At 42.3% G+C, this 15,106-nt stretch overlaps 2 long non-coding RNA genes across 3 annotated transcripts in view; one reads left to right on the top strand and one right to left on the bottom strand.

Annotated features, from left to right (window-relative positions):
* The window catches only part of LOC148150184 (uncharacterized), a 27,540-nt gene extending 19,670 nt beyond the window's left edge, over positions 1-7,870 (bottom strand). The window contains exons 1-2 of one of the 2 annotated variants that reach the window (XR_015757005.1): positions 7,326-7,870; positions 106-244 (exon numbers count right to left, since the gene is read on the bottom strand). This is a non-coding gene — a long non-coding RNA (uncharacterized LOC148150184). The remainder of the gene's footprint in view (positions 1-105; positions 245-7,325) is intronic. The other variant, XR_015757004.1, reaches the window with a different exon arrangement.
* Positions 6,639-15,106, top strand: LOC148150183 (uncharacterized). Its single transcript, XR_015757003.1, has 2 exons — positions 6,639-7,340; positions 14,528-15,106. It is a non-coding gene; the product is annotated as an uncharacterized LOC148150183 (long non-coding RNA).

Here is a 15,106-nt window from a genome sequence, read left to right as displayed (position 1 = left end):
ATGGGATCTTCTCTGAAATGAGGGAGTTTTTGAAAATTAAAATCAATGCATCAACTACCTCGCGAACCACTTCTTTAGAGACACTAGAGATAAGTCCATCAGTACCTGGGCACTTGTCAGTTTACACTCCAACTACTTCCTCTGTATGACTTCTCTGGTGATTGTGATTTTCCTGAGTTCCTTCATCCCATTTCCTTTTTTTATAGCTGCTTCTGAAATGTTTGTTGTATCCTCTATAATGAAACTGATACAAAGTACTGTTCAATACAGCTGCCATCTCTTTATTATCTATTTCAATTATCCAAACTTTCCAAAGGATCAACAGTCAGTGAAGGTTTGTAGCTCAGGTTGAGGTTTAGGGTGTAGGTTTGCTCATTGGTTTGATATCCAGACGTCTCATTACCTGGCGAGGTAACATCATCAATGGTGACCTCCAAGTGAAGTGAAGCTATTGTCTCCTGCTTTCTATTTATAAGTTTGTCCTGGATGGGGTTCCTGGGGTTTGTGGTGATGTCATTTCCTGTTCGTTTTCTGAGGGGTTGATAGATGGTATCTAGATCTATGTGTTTGGTTATGGTGCTGTGGTTGGAGTGCTAGGCCTCTAGGAATTCTCTGTTATGTCTTTGCTTAGCCTGTCCCAGGATAGATGTGTTGTCCCAGTCAATGTTGCAGGCAGTTAGTGAGAATGGTAGAGCATAAACTTTTGTAGGAAGTGACTACAGTACAGAAGTAGTGAGTGTGAGGTTCAGAGGGACGATGGTGGCACTTATGCTGGCAGACCTGCTTCCTACAATGCAGGGCATTCCTCCAAATGGCCGAGATTGACTGGACCCAGTGGCAGGCTTGGCCCAAGCTGGCATGTTCTGGTGTCATGGCTCCAATGCTGTTCCTGGGGGAAGAGTACTTGCTGTTTCTGCGTCAGGTGGAAGTGGGTACTGTAAATGCTGGAGATCAGAGTCAAGATTAGAGTGGTGCTGGAAAAGCACAGCATGTCAGGCAGCATCCTAGGAGCAGGAAAAATTGATGTTTTACACAAAATCCCTTAATTAGGATTCCTTCATCATCGATTTTTCCTGCTCCTCGGATGCTGCGTAACCTGTTATGCTTTTCTAGCATCACTCTAATCTTGTTTCTGCACCACCCTGTCCACCAGGGCCTTCAGGTCCCTACCAGTAAAGTGTGGCACCAAATGTCCCTACCATATCTAGGTCAAATGCGAGAGAGTGAACATGCCAACCCTGGACTGACAGTGTTTGTTTAGGTGTATGTAGGCCTTTTAAAGATGGCATGGGCACAGGGCTGCTGGTCTACTCTGGCATCTAATACAATGGTGAGTTGTTCAAGGTAGAGTGAGTGGAAGAATGGGGCTAGGCTAAGAGGGGCCTCATGGGACGCTGTAGGAAGTGAATGAGACAGTTTGAGAAGGTGTTAGTGCAAAGATCTGCTTGGCCTCATGGAAAGGAACCCTCTACTAAATGTGACAAAACAGATATTAGCCAAAGACACAAACTCCAGCACCATACATCTAATTTGGGTCAGAAATACAAAATCTGACACAGATTGAAAGATTTGGGCTGTGACCTTTTTACACAAATTGAATTTCATGGCATAGACTGCCACCTAATGGAGTAAAAGCAGAATTGAAGAAATTTCTTATATTTACAGGCAGGACAAATCATATCAAGTTTTAATCATTCCATATGAGAGGTTTTAAGAATCACATTTTATTGAACTTCTTGGGCTGAATTTCACCAAAAATTGATTAAGCTTCAATTTTGAGGATTTTTAACCGTTACGACACAGGGTAAACGCTCCTGCTTAATTTAAAACAGCAACACAGAGAAGATTAATCCCATGCAGTAATCTGTGAAAATTCGAGAGGCCAAGACAATTTAAAGTCAAAATTAACAACTTTATTTCTTAAAATATAATAGAGAATAATTAACTAACAACTATTTACAACTCTTTCCTCTAACCTATCTTTTACCCTCCCCTTCTATAATACTAGTCCAATGAAACCCCCAATTAAGATTTACAAACAAAACTTCTTATCTCAAAACCAGGCAGCTTTCAGTTTTCTCTGTATTCCTGTCATCTTTTCTTCTTGGAGATTCTGCTTCACAGGTTACTAATCGATAAAGGTAGCTTTAAGATAGCTATTTTCTGGGCAGTGTGCAGATGTCATTGGCTTGGCAGTTCTCCTCTCAACTGTTCAATTTTCCCTGGTCTTGTACACCCCTCCCCCCCCCCAAGCATGGGATTGTGTCATTGGCTTTTAAAATTCTCAATATACTCAGCTCAAACTTGATTAGAATTTGATATTTTCAGGGAATCATTTAAACTGGTTGGCGAAATTCAAATTTGCTTTGTTGTCTCATAGCAACTCAGCTAGTGCTATCTGTCCTGAACCAAATGTTACATTGTCTCTTATTGAGAACACTTGGGTGCTGTCACTGCTAGCTTTTAACTCTTTTTTATTTATTTTGAAAAAATATTCACTCTTTTACAAAAAAACCCAAAAATTGTCATAAAAGTACAAACGTACATAAAAGTAGAAATGATATCATACTATTATATTATTTTACAGTAACATTGACAATAAACTGTCTACTATTGTTCAAGATACAGTCATTTCATATTTACTTTATTTAACCCAAATTAGCATAAACTCAAATTAAATAAAATAACATCAAATTAAATTACAATCCACTAAAGTTAAATTACACTACATTGTACTACATTACACTACTCCACTCTCTGCACCTCCATCAAGGTTCCCATCCATAGGAGCAACAGTTATTATACGCGTATTTACTCCGCCTTCCTCTCCTCTTTCTCCCACCCTAGGTCCCCGGACCACCATGTGTGGCCCTCGTGGCTATATAATCAGTATCACCAACAGATCCATGTTTATATGATTTAGAAAGGGCTACCAGATCTTATAAAATTGCTCTGTTCCATGGTGCACCATACTTGTCAGGCAATCTTGAGGAATGTGCTCCATCACAAGTCTTTGCCACCTTGCAAGACCTGGAGGCTTTTCTGATATCCAATCCATTAGGATGTTCTTCCTCGCACAGTGTGTCAGGATATTGAATAACCTCTTCCTGCGCTCAACCAAGGATTCGGTAGTCCAAACAGGAAGGACACCGGATCCCCCCTAACTTTCACTCCCAGGATACTCTCCTACTCATTCACTATGGTCCTCCAGTATCTTGTAACAGGACCCAAAGCAATGTGTAAGGGTGCCAATACTGTTTTTACATTTGGGACATTTCAGGGAAGATCCTTTCTTAAACTTTACTAATCTCTCTGGTGCCATATGGGCCCTGTGGAGGATGTTCAATTGCATCACTTGTGCCTTATTGCATTTTGGAATTTTCTTTACATTCCCCCATATATCCTCCCATGTTTCTGATATAATTTCTTCCCTTAACTCCTGACTCCAAATCTCATGGAATTGCTCCATATTCCCAAAGGCATTCCCTCTCTGCAGATGGTATATGGTACTAACTGAAAGAGCATTCTATGTTCAATATCTGACTTGTAGGGCTGAGTCAAGAGTGTGGTTTTCTTATGTATATAATCCCTAACTTGGAAATATCGGAAAAGGTCCCTAGTAAGGATTCCGTACTTCTGACCTAATTGGCTGAAAGACATCAAGAACTTTCCCTCAAATAGATCTCCCAGACAAGAGATTCCTTTACCCTCCCATGCTCTGAAGCCAGAGTCCGTTGATCCCAATCTAAATCCTGGGGGTCCCACTAATGGGGTGAACGGCGAAGTCTTAAGCAAATTGCTCTCACTCTGCCTCATTATCCTCCAGGTTTTCTCCATATTTATGATGATCAGACTCTCACAGTGCTCTTATGCATGAACAGTAAGTTTATCTGCGAGTCTCAACATCAAGCCATATTGACTTCGAGTCATTTCGCACCCATTCGCCTATATATGATAGCAAGGTGCATGTTTGGGTGTCTCTTCAGATCTGGGATGTCCACCCCCACATATCCTGCGAAAATTGCAACTTGGTAAATTGGTAAATTGGTTGCAACTTGGTGCCTATGGCACCAAATAAATTATCCAAGCCATCCTGCAAACCTCCGCATCACCTGCTTGGGTAATAACAACGGGAGAATCCTCATAGGATATAACAACCAAGGAAGAACATTCATTTCAATCAAGGCTATATGGCCTAGCTGTGATATGGGCAGTCCTTCCCATTGCTGCAAGTCCTGCTTTATTCTCTTAAACAGCTGCACAAAGCTAGCTCCGTACAGCTGCCAGAAGTAAGGGGTAATAAAAATTTCCAGCTAGAGTAAACCTTTCTGTGACCACCTAAAAGCAAATTCCATTCCGTCTTCCAGCTTCGGTACTTCCACCAATCCCTCCATGGCCATGACTTCCAATTTTGTGAAATTTATCCTGTATCCCAAAAAGCTACTGAATAATTTAATTTTTTTTTATTAACCGGGGTATGGAATTTTCATGATTAGCCAAAAACGGAAGGACGTTGTCCTCATAGAGAGAGATTTTTTTTTAGATTAGATTAGATTACTTACAGTGTGGAAACAGGCCCTTCGGCCCAACAAGTCCACACCGCCCCGCCGAAGCGCAACCCACCCATACCCCTACATTTACCCTTTACCTAACACTATGGGCAATTTAGCATGGCCAATTCACCTGACCTGCACATCTTTGGACTGTGGGAGGAAACTGGAGCACCTGGAGGAAACCCACGCAGACACGGGGAGAACGTGCAAACTCCACACAGTCAGTCGCCTGAGGTGGGAATTGAACCCGGGTCTCTGGCGCTGTGAGGCAGCAGTGCTATCCACTGTGCCACCGTGCCGCCCATGGGGTCCCTCAGGGTCTTTCCCCTTCTTTAAGATAAGGGAAATATCAGCCTCCCTAAAAGAGGGCAGAAGGCAATCCTGGCTATATGAATGACTATACATCTCCAGCAGTGGTTCAGATAATATGTGTATGAAGTCCTTGTAAAATTCACTTAGGAACCCATCTGGACCAGGTGCCTTACTACTTTGGAGCTGCCTTACCATCTCCTGCATGTCCTGTACTATCAGAGCTTCATTTAAAAGGGAGGCCGGATCTGCATTTATACTGGGAGGGTACAAGTTTTCAAAAAAAGGATCCCATTCTCACTTCTCCTTTCCCCACAGCCCTCCAGCCTGTATAACTCTGCATAGAACTCCCGGAATCTGGCATTGATCTTCTTAGTTCATGAGTAACATTGCCAGTTCTCTCCCTGATAAACACAATGGACTGTGGAACACTCTCTTCCTAGCCAGGTAAACCAGGAATATCCCTGGCTTATCCCCATATTCAAACAGCCTTTGCTTTGCAAAGGAGACCCCTCTCTTCGCCACTTGTGTGAGCACTGAGTCCAGAGCAGCCCATTGCAATTTGACCACGGATGGTCTGGTGTCAAGCATCCGCTGCTGCTCTCCTCTCTGTCACCTTCTCGTTGCTGTGTATGAAATAATCATACCCTTAAGAATGCTTTAGTGGTCTCCCAGAGCACTGTGGATTACTGGCTGTATCTTGATTGATGTCCCAAAAAGCCCTGAATTCCCTTGTGATATACTGAACCAAGTTGTCATCCTTCAACAGAAAAGGATCCATGCGACATGCCTACTCCACTATCTTTGGTCTTAACATTTAAATATACTGCCACATGGTTGGAAATAGTTATGCTCCCAATTCTGCAGGCCAACACCGTCCAAACAAACCAAAGGAACAAAGAAGATATCAATTCTTGTGTGGCACTTGTGCGGGTTGAAGTAGAAGGTAAAGTCCCTCCCATTTGGGTGGGAGGTACCTCCACACATCCACTCACCCTAGCTCCTCACACAAATCCACTAATTGTCTAGACTGCTGAGGTGAACCCAACAGCCGTCTGGGCATCCTGTCTACCCCAGGGTCCATGAGACAATTAAAGTCTCCCCCTATAACTGTACAGCACACTCCAAGAGCCATTAACTTAGAGAGTGCAGCAACTAAACATTTGAGAGGTGCGCCAGGGACAGTAAACGTTAACGATGACATACTCTTCTCTGTGTATTAGCACCTTGAGAATGATGGACCATCCATACTCATCCTTGATTTGATCTGTCACCTGAAATGGGAGGTTCTTTTGTACCAGTATGGCCACTCCTCTGCTTTTGGAGCTATCGTGTCCACCTGCTGTAACTTCAGATGTTCCCCATCAGTCAAATGTGTCTCTTGCCATAGCACGATGTCAACCGTTTCCTTCTTAAGATTTGAAAGCACCTTTTTCCTTTTAATGGGGGAGTTGTTCCCCTTTATATTCCAGGTGCACCTCCTGAACAGATTGCTAACCATGACCACACACTACAGCCCGCAGTCCCCCAAGAGGAAGAAGCCCAATCAATGTGTGACGAGTGAAGAAAAAAAGACTTTATCAAATTCTAAAGACTATTCCTACAAACACTACCAAAACTACTAAAACTAAAAAACTAACCTGTACTCCTAACTTAAACAAATAAACACAAACAACACAAATCTCCAGAGATCTTCCCCCCTTGTCCATAGGGGGCATTCATTCCCAACCTCACAACCATCTTAGCACCTTCCAGTTAAGGCCACACCCCAAACATATTATTTACACTCCTGCAAGTTAACAATGGATGATCACCCCGCCCCCTCCTCGTCTCAACCCTACACATCTTTACATCAAAGGAGTAACCACACCTCATCCAGCAAAACAGAACAATAGAATAGCTAATAACCACCAAACAGATATAAAAGAAAACACATCAGATTTTACACCAAGCCTATAATGCCTGAGACCCCAAAAGGAAGGGAACAAAGAGAGGGAAGATAAAAAAATTATATTATGCCATTGTCCGCACGCATCTTTTCCTCCTTGCCCCTCGACCAAAGTCTATCATTTCAGAGAGTTCAAAAATTCTTTTACTTTTTCCGCCAAGTCCAAGTTGTAGATAGTTCCCCCACAACTGAAACAGAGCACTGCCAGGTACCTCAGAGAATATTGAACATTTAAATCTCTCAGGTTATTATCTTTACATCACCAAAAGCCTTCCTTTTCTTAATTATGGTCCCAGAAAAGTCAAGAAAAACATTATCCTCGATCCTTTATAAGCCTAGCCTGTGGATCTCCTCCCAGTCTTCTGGCTGTTTCTATTATTAAATACTTTTCCTTATAATGCTGGAGTCGCACTAGGAGGCGCTGAGCCGGCCCGTGATCTGGTAGGCCTGCTCGACACTCACCCGGCCCGACAACTCCGGAAGTCATTTCTTGAGAAAATCAGCAATGTCTTTACCTTCTTCACAGTCAGGTAAGCCCACGATCCGAAGATTTTTTTCTCCGACCTTGATTTTCAAGTTTGTCTACTTGATCCTGCAGGGCCTGAACCTGGCCTTCCAAGATTTGGACACGCCCCCTCGGGAGCTCTCTGCCGCAGCCTCCAAGGCCGCGGTCCTCTGTTCCACCGCTTCTGCGTGCTGATTCAAAGCCCGGATCTCCTGTTCATGCTTTGTCGGCATGGCTGTAATTGATTCCAGCGCTCCCTCTATTTGTTCACAGAGTTTTGCAAACTCCATGAGCAAATGCTGTTGCTCCACTGAACTTAAGGGCGCTGCCATGGGAGTTGAGGTAACGACTGCGGGTGTGCCCAACATAGTAAAGGAGTGCCTTGTCTGCTGCGCACCCTTTGCTCCCTTTCACTTGGGTGTCTTCATTTCAGCTCCAAATCTGTAAAATCTGAATTTAAAAGTGCTCTAGGTATTCTACTTACATTATATTACACACTGTCCTCAGGGGTGGCTAATGGGGCGGGGGCACCCACCTTGTCTTAGGTATGGCACAGAGCCCAACACAGCAGACTGTTCAGACTGCCACCATCTTGAATCTGCTTTTAGCTCTCTTAAAGGTACAGTACACCCACATCTTCAGAATACCTCCCCTCTTAGGAAAAAAATGAACCATCATTCAATTTACTAGGCACCCCTCATGTATGCAACATGCCTGTATGGCACTGCTCCTGCGCTGTTACGTGCTTGCCAGTTGCAGATTTACTTGTCATTGCTTGGACTTCCAGGATTTCTGGAAGATCCATTTCTTAAAAGCCCACCTGTGTACTAGGACTATCAGCCATGAACCACCTTACACAATGCACATAGTGGGAGGGAAGTTTAATGAAAAGCTCTGAGGACACATGGCTGGCATAGGTGACAGACTCCATTCCAAATATAAACTCACAATTGAAAATGTATTAATATTTACTGATTGACAGTAATTGTAACTATAGCTACACCAACCAAGCTATGTAGGCCACCCATCGTTAGTGCATTACAAATTAGAATCCTCAATCAGAGGGTGCTAATCTTTTCCTAACACCTATCTTGTCATTCTTCAAAGTGGAGACCATCACATGCTGAAAATGTTAATCTTTACTGAAGAACAGCTAAAAGAAAAAATAAACACTTAACTTCCAAACATAAATAAATAAATTTACAGTCAATGAGTGATCATTGCACTTAATTAACACCGAGTTCCAACAGCTAAGTCCTATTTAGCTCCAATGAGCTATATCATAGTGGAGGTAATGTTCCTCCCTCACAATGTCCTCATCTTACCAAACACAGACTCTTGACCACCTTCTTGACCTGTCCATCTTCCTTCCCAAATATCCACTTCACCCTCCTCTCCGACCTATCACTTTCACCCCCACCCTCATCTACCTATCACATTTCCAACTACCTTCCCCCCAGCGCCACCCTCTTCCCACTTATCTCTGAGCTCTGCTGGAATATAAAGGGGAGCCTCATTCCTGATGAAGGACTGATGCCCGAAACATCAATTCTCCTGCACTTCGGATGCTGCCTGACCTGCTGTGCTTTTCCAGCACCACACTCTCGACTAATTGTAGACTGCTGCCCTCCCAGCCCTTCAACATCCATTACTTCTTTCTTTGCCTGCCACAACATGCCAGGATTATACAGCATAATCTTTCTGGAATTTATTGCAAAACCCCATGGATCCAAACACCAGACCCTCACCTTCAGAAGGCCTACCTGTTCCATGATGACGCTGGTGAAAGCGTGGGCTATGTTATATGTACATTCAGTTTCATTTAGGAGTTTTTATAATGGAGTCATCAGCCATGGTTGCAGAGGGGGGCTCTTATTTCCCAGTAACCATCCAGCCCTTGAAAGGAAGCAGGAATATGAGCAGCACTAAGGATATAGGTGTCATCTGGGTTGAATTTATATTCTATTGTGTGCAGTTAGGAGTTTCTTCTTTAGTTTCAGCAGCTGAAGAGCTTATGAATAAGTTAAGCCAGAGTACGAATGTGCTTACAGACTCCCACAGTAACAGCTTGGATTTTACAAGGCCCCGGGGAACATGCTGGGAGGCAGTTGAGAAAGGTTGGGTAGGATGTGAGGGGCGGTATACCAGGCACATTCCAAATCTTGCTGGCATATTCCTAGCAGAAGGTGGACTCTTTGCCGTGTGGGAAATACCTCTTTGAGGAATTGTGTCACCTCCTAATTGCGAATATTGTGGCAGCTCTTAGGGTCTGCCCTGTTGATGGAACAGGCATGGTGTTAGAGGTGCCTGGAAAATTAGTTGAGAGGAATGTGTATATGAGTAAGACTAATCAAGCCTGACATAGTCAGTTGAAAAGCTCTTTCAATTTTGACATAAGTCTCCAGAATTTATTGAGGTTGACTTTGCAGGGCTGGGTTGGTTATGTTGTACTGTATATGGTGTCTATGTGAATGCCAGGAAGATCATTCTGTTTTATTCTTAAACCTATTACATTGATTTGATTCTTAGAATCACAGCAATGCTCCTGGTGGCAGTGGCACTGAAGAGCTCCTGGTCCATTGATTGGTCAAACACTCTTAGGGGTGAGACCTTCATCCCTTAAAGGGACAGAAGCTTTGCCTGCTGCTCATTAAATGCAAACTTGCTGAGGCACAGTTGGCCCCAACACCCTGCAAAATCAATTCCAACAAATTCACAAGTAGCTCTGCCAGCAATGTCCTTCCAAATCTAGAATGACCTCAAAATGAGTTACACCCATTTACCTATGAGTTTTACCCATTTCAATAAAATCTGAGCCTGCCAATGAGCCACAGAATGTATTCTAAAGAAGGGTCACTGGACCTGAAACTTTAACTCTGCTTTCTCTCCACTGGTGTTGCCAGGTGTGCTATGTTTTCTCTTCCTGCAATTTCTGTTTTCATTTCTGATTTCCAGCATTTTTCAAAAAGACAGTTCAGCTGTATTTTTACGTGACTGGGATGACAAACAGTTGAAGGAGGAATAGTAACACAAAAGCAAAATACTGCAGATTCTGAAATCTGAAACAACATTAAATTGTTGAGAATACCCAGCAGGTCAGACAATGTGTAGGAAGACTGTAAACATGAGTTCATGTTTCAGATCAATGATATTTCGTTAGTTCTATAGAAGCAAAAGGGTTTGCCTACTTCTTTCCATTGTCTAATAACTTCCCTTTGCCTTTTATTAAACTTATCCAGAAATACAATCACCATCTGGACCCAGAAGACAGCTGGCATAGTACTAAGCCAGACAGGAAACTCACCGAACCTCACTGACTAAGACCATCAAATCTATTCTTAAGAAAGTTGGAATGAAGAAGCAGAAACACTTGGGTGTGGATGTCACCAAGCTCCCAAAACAACAGGGTTACAATTAGTGTCACTGTGCTGCTCAAAACGAAATGGCACAGACTGCAGAATGCAAAATATTTCACCAGTAGGACTGCAAAGCAATATTGCAAAAAGTTTAATGCTAACAAGAAAACACATCCGAGCATATCCTTCTTTTCTTTCTCACACTGATTACGAGCACATTCTTCACCCTCTGAGAGAAACAATTTCACCAAAAAACCATTGCCACTGCTTGCTATTTAAGGCTGGTTCCAATTTGCACTATTGTACCTAGCATTCCTCACAGGAACTACTTAGAGTTACAATGGTATCATATTTAATCATTTTTGAGTTTAAACATTTGTGGAGATACCTAGAATATTTTTCCGAAGTCAATGAAAAGACAGTTCTTAACAAGGCATTCCTTGAAAATCAGACGGTTCTAGATAATTATAACTCCCAGTTGTTGTAATTCACTTCTAGGAAAACACCTGATTTATTAAATGACTGGGCTTTATAACTGTTCTGTTTAAACTGTGTTTTGCCAAGTTCCAGATGGTTTTGGATTTCAGTTGAGGAAACTTGCTAGAAGAAAGAAGCTGCTCAGCTTGTGTTTCTTGTTGTGGTGAATCCAATGTAAAACGTGATTGTCCTTTTAAACACTAACTCAAAGTCTTCTCAATATTGTCTCCTGAGCAAGGTTAATCTGCCAAAGAGACATCGGCCTATATTGGTGACACCTGGCTACATCTGCCAGACTGACAGCCAGTTGAACACATCACACCATTTTTATGGTCTTCAAGAATTAAGGCTTATTAGCCAGAAGTATTTTCCTCAAAGTGAATCTTTAGAGAGGAAAATCTGGTTTTTACCTCTTTTTCTGATTTGGGTTTTTTGTGTGTTTGGGGTTCTATAGCCAAGTAAATATTTATCTTTTCTATATACTAACTATGTGTTCACTAATTCTGCAACTTCATGGGATTTTCCACAGCAAATTGATTTTTTTTAAAAATTTAAATCAAATGAAGAGAAGCACATGTGTGGTGAATCCAATGTAAAACCTAAATGTCCTTTTGTCATGATTATCCTAATATTGGCCATAGTGGGAGCTGAATAAAACAATTAAGTTTAGGTTGGACTAAACCCATGGAGTAATGGACTAACAAAAGACAGCACACCTCTCCCATCTTAGTTTTAACACAGAACCATAAAAAACCACTTCCTCCAATCAAAAAATGTTGTGCTTCCACATCATTACACCTCCCCCGTGTTCTTTGACACTCTCGCCTCAACTGCTAGTTGAGCGGAGTTCTTGAGCACTACTTGTCTTCTACCATGAGGAATGGTGAGCTCAATGGCATCCTGCTGGTGCCAGTTTAGTAACAGGGAATTTCTCTGAAGCACCAAAGAACAGCACCTTTCACCCATTTTTACTGACCCTGAGTGCATGATGTTTCAGGGAGAAAGTGAGGACTGCAGATGCTGGAGATCATAGCTGAAAATGTGTTGCTGGAAAAGCGCAGCGGGTCAGGCAGCATCCAAGGAACAGGAGAATCGACGTTTCGGGCATAAGCCTGAAGAAGGGTTTACGCCCGAAACGTCAATTCTCCTGTTCCTTGGATGCTGCCTGACCTGCATGATGTTTCAACCACTTTTAATTTCAGCTCTACTTTCATGAGCAGGTCAATACACATTTAAGGGGAGAATGAGGAACTGGGGATGTTTTCTCTCAACTCGAGTGTAAGGATAATGATGATTATGATGAAGGAAGAAGAAAACATCATTGGCCCACTCACTAATTGCAATCCCTTTTCCACTATCCTAACCACCATTTATGATATTTACCATATAAAGTTTACAACACAGCATGAAACTTCTCAATATGTGATTTGTGATGGGTCTTTGCTAGAGCAATCTAAATCATCCCTTGCTCTGCTTTCTATATTCCCATTTCCTTCCACCTGTTTTTAATATTTTATTCTGACATTAAAAACCCACCTCATCCAGTTTAAGTTACAAAGGACCCTATGACCTGAAATTTGTTAACTCCTTCCCAGGCACCAGCTAAGAGACTTTAGGAATATTGTAGGGACATAATGAGGAGATCGTACTGTGAGCTACATTGAACTAGTTGAACCAACAGCCCAGTGCAGGAGCAAGGAAAGTGGTCGAGTGCAGAGCGTAGTGCCAGCCAGCGATCAGACCATATGGAGGCTCCCTGAGCTGATTTGCTGCAGACAGCCCTCGGAGACAGACTGTGATGTTTGCCTTTTAACTTTGCTTCCCGTTTTTTCCGTCCTATGGTCACACTGTGTATAGCTATATTGTAACTTGTTTTTTTCATTTCTCTATATTGTAACTAAGGATTGTACCTAGATAGTCTGTACCTAAGATGGCACCATGTGTTGGTGACATTGTTGCACTGTAACTGTCGGAGAATTGTCCAATTACAAATTGAGGCCATAAAGAAAGCTTGTGAAATTGACAAACATCTAGTTCATTTCTCACGCTATTATGGGGAGGAGAAATTGACTGCGCTGATACAAAACTGACACTTTGCACAGTTAGGTCAAGGATTCTCTTCCCTGAGCTTCAGATATGGACAGTTCTTATAGGGTTACAGTAGTGAAATGTTAATTACAAGACAATGCAGTTTTGATTAAAGTTAATAGAAAATAATTGCTTGTCCAGCAGTATCCATCAGTTAACAATTGTAACAGGAGGTTTAGCTAATCTGCAGAAATGGATGCTAATGACTAGCATCCTGACTTCATTAGGTCCCTAGGGTAGTGTTCCTTCTTGTCAGGTATCTTGGTGCCACCTAGTCAGCATGGGCTTTTTGGGGATTGAGTACCTGGGGAGACAGGGAATGTCTCGGGGCTTCAGAAGCGGTGATACAATTGTGAGGTAGGAAAACCAGTTAGCAGATCATCTAGGTAGTGTATTCTTTCAGTCGGGGGGGGGGGGGGAACAGTTTAGGTAATGTCTCATTTCACTGTTACTTCCTGAGCTGAGTGTAGTCCAGTTGAGGTGACGGTGGCATTATGGGTAGGCTCTGTTTGGCTAAGAACAGACATGGTTTCTGTGAGCAAGTGCTGGGCAGGCACAGTGGTTTGTTTTTCTCCCACAATAACTAATCTGTAACTGAAGAAGCTGTATCTAGGCACCTCTGTACATAAGATGGAGCTTTAAGTGGCACCTTATAGACTTTTCACTGTAAACATTTGAGTATGTGTGACAACAAAGCTAATTCAATTCAATTCATAATTTTTCATCTGCTATTCCCTGTTCTCAGCTTGTCGAAATCTGTTCCAGAATACCCACCCCTCAATCCAATATTTTGCTCTCAAACTATTTCCTGACCTTATCAATCCCCAAGGAGAAAGTGAGGACTGCAGATGTTAGAGATCAGAGCTGAAAATGTGTTGCTGGAAAAGCGCAGCAGGTCAGGCAGCATCCAAGGAGGAGGAGAATCGACGTTTTGGGCATGAGCCCTTCCCTCACACAGTTTATAGAACACTGCAAGGTCTGAATATAAGAAACTTATTGGTATAAGGATTAAAAACATAAGGTTTATAACAGTGTTAAGGTAAAGAGAAACAAAGATTAGCATTGTGTTTTCAAGGCAGGTCTCTAATCCAGCTATCAGTCTGTCTCCCAAGTCTGTTACAAACTTGCATCACAAGCACACCTTGCTACAAAGGATAAAAAAAGATGCATCTCAGCTCATTGTTCAGACCAATGACCTGCAGAGTGCCAAGATATGATTCCTGAATTCTTTATTAAGAACAGAAGGCTGCAGAGTGTCCAGTATTTGTAATTACTTCTTTACCTTTTGCAGAATGAATAAAGGACATTGATTGGTATATTACCTGAAACAGGAATGGTGAACAATTGCAACTGATGAAGATGGATTGAAAATTTTCCCAACAATTCTCCTGGTGCATGCTTTCACATGGTTATATTAGAGGCTTACAATTGTAATATAGAAACACACTAGCTCATGTATTTTAATAACTTACTTATAGATTAGATTCCCTACAGTGTGGAATCAGGCCCTTCGGCCCAACCAGTCCACACTGACCCTCTGAAGAGTAACCCACCCAGACCCATTTCCCTCTGACTAATTGACCTAACATTATGGGGCAATTTAGCATGGCCAATTCACCTGATCTGCACATCTTTGGACTGTGGGAGGAAACCGGAGCACCTGGAGGAAACCCATGCAAACCACAGGAAGAATGTGCAAACTCCACACAAACAGTCACCTGAGGCTGGAATCGAACCTGGGATCCTGGCTCTGAAATGCATTGCACATTGAGAATCAGAGTATTACTTGAATACCATGTTTAATAGTTGAACACTTACTCCATCTCTCCAAGATTTTACCTTTAAAAGTCAATAAAAATTTTAGAGATGA

This window comes from Chiloscyllium plagiosum, unplaced genomic scaffold (genome assembly GCF_037043375.1).
Source record: "Chiloscyllium plagiosum isolate Xiang-an unplaced genomic scaffold, Cpla_swu_hap1 HiC_scaffold_4, whole genome shotgun sequence".
Lineage (NCBI taxonomy): Eukaryota > Metazoa > Chordata > Chondrichthyes > Orectolobiformes > Hemiscylliidae > Chiloscyllium > Chiloscyllium plagiosum.
This window is presented reverse-complemented; position numbering and strand designations above follow the sequence as displayed.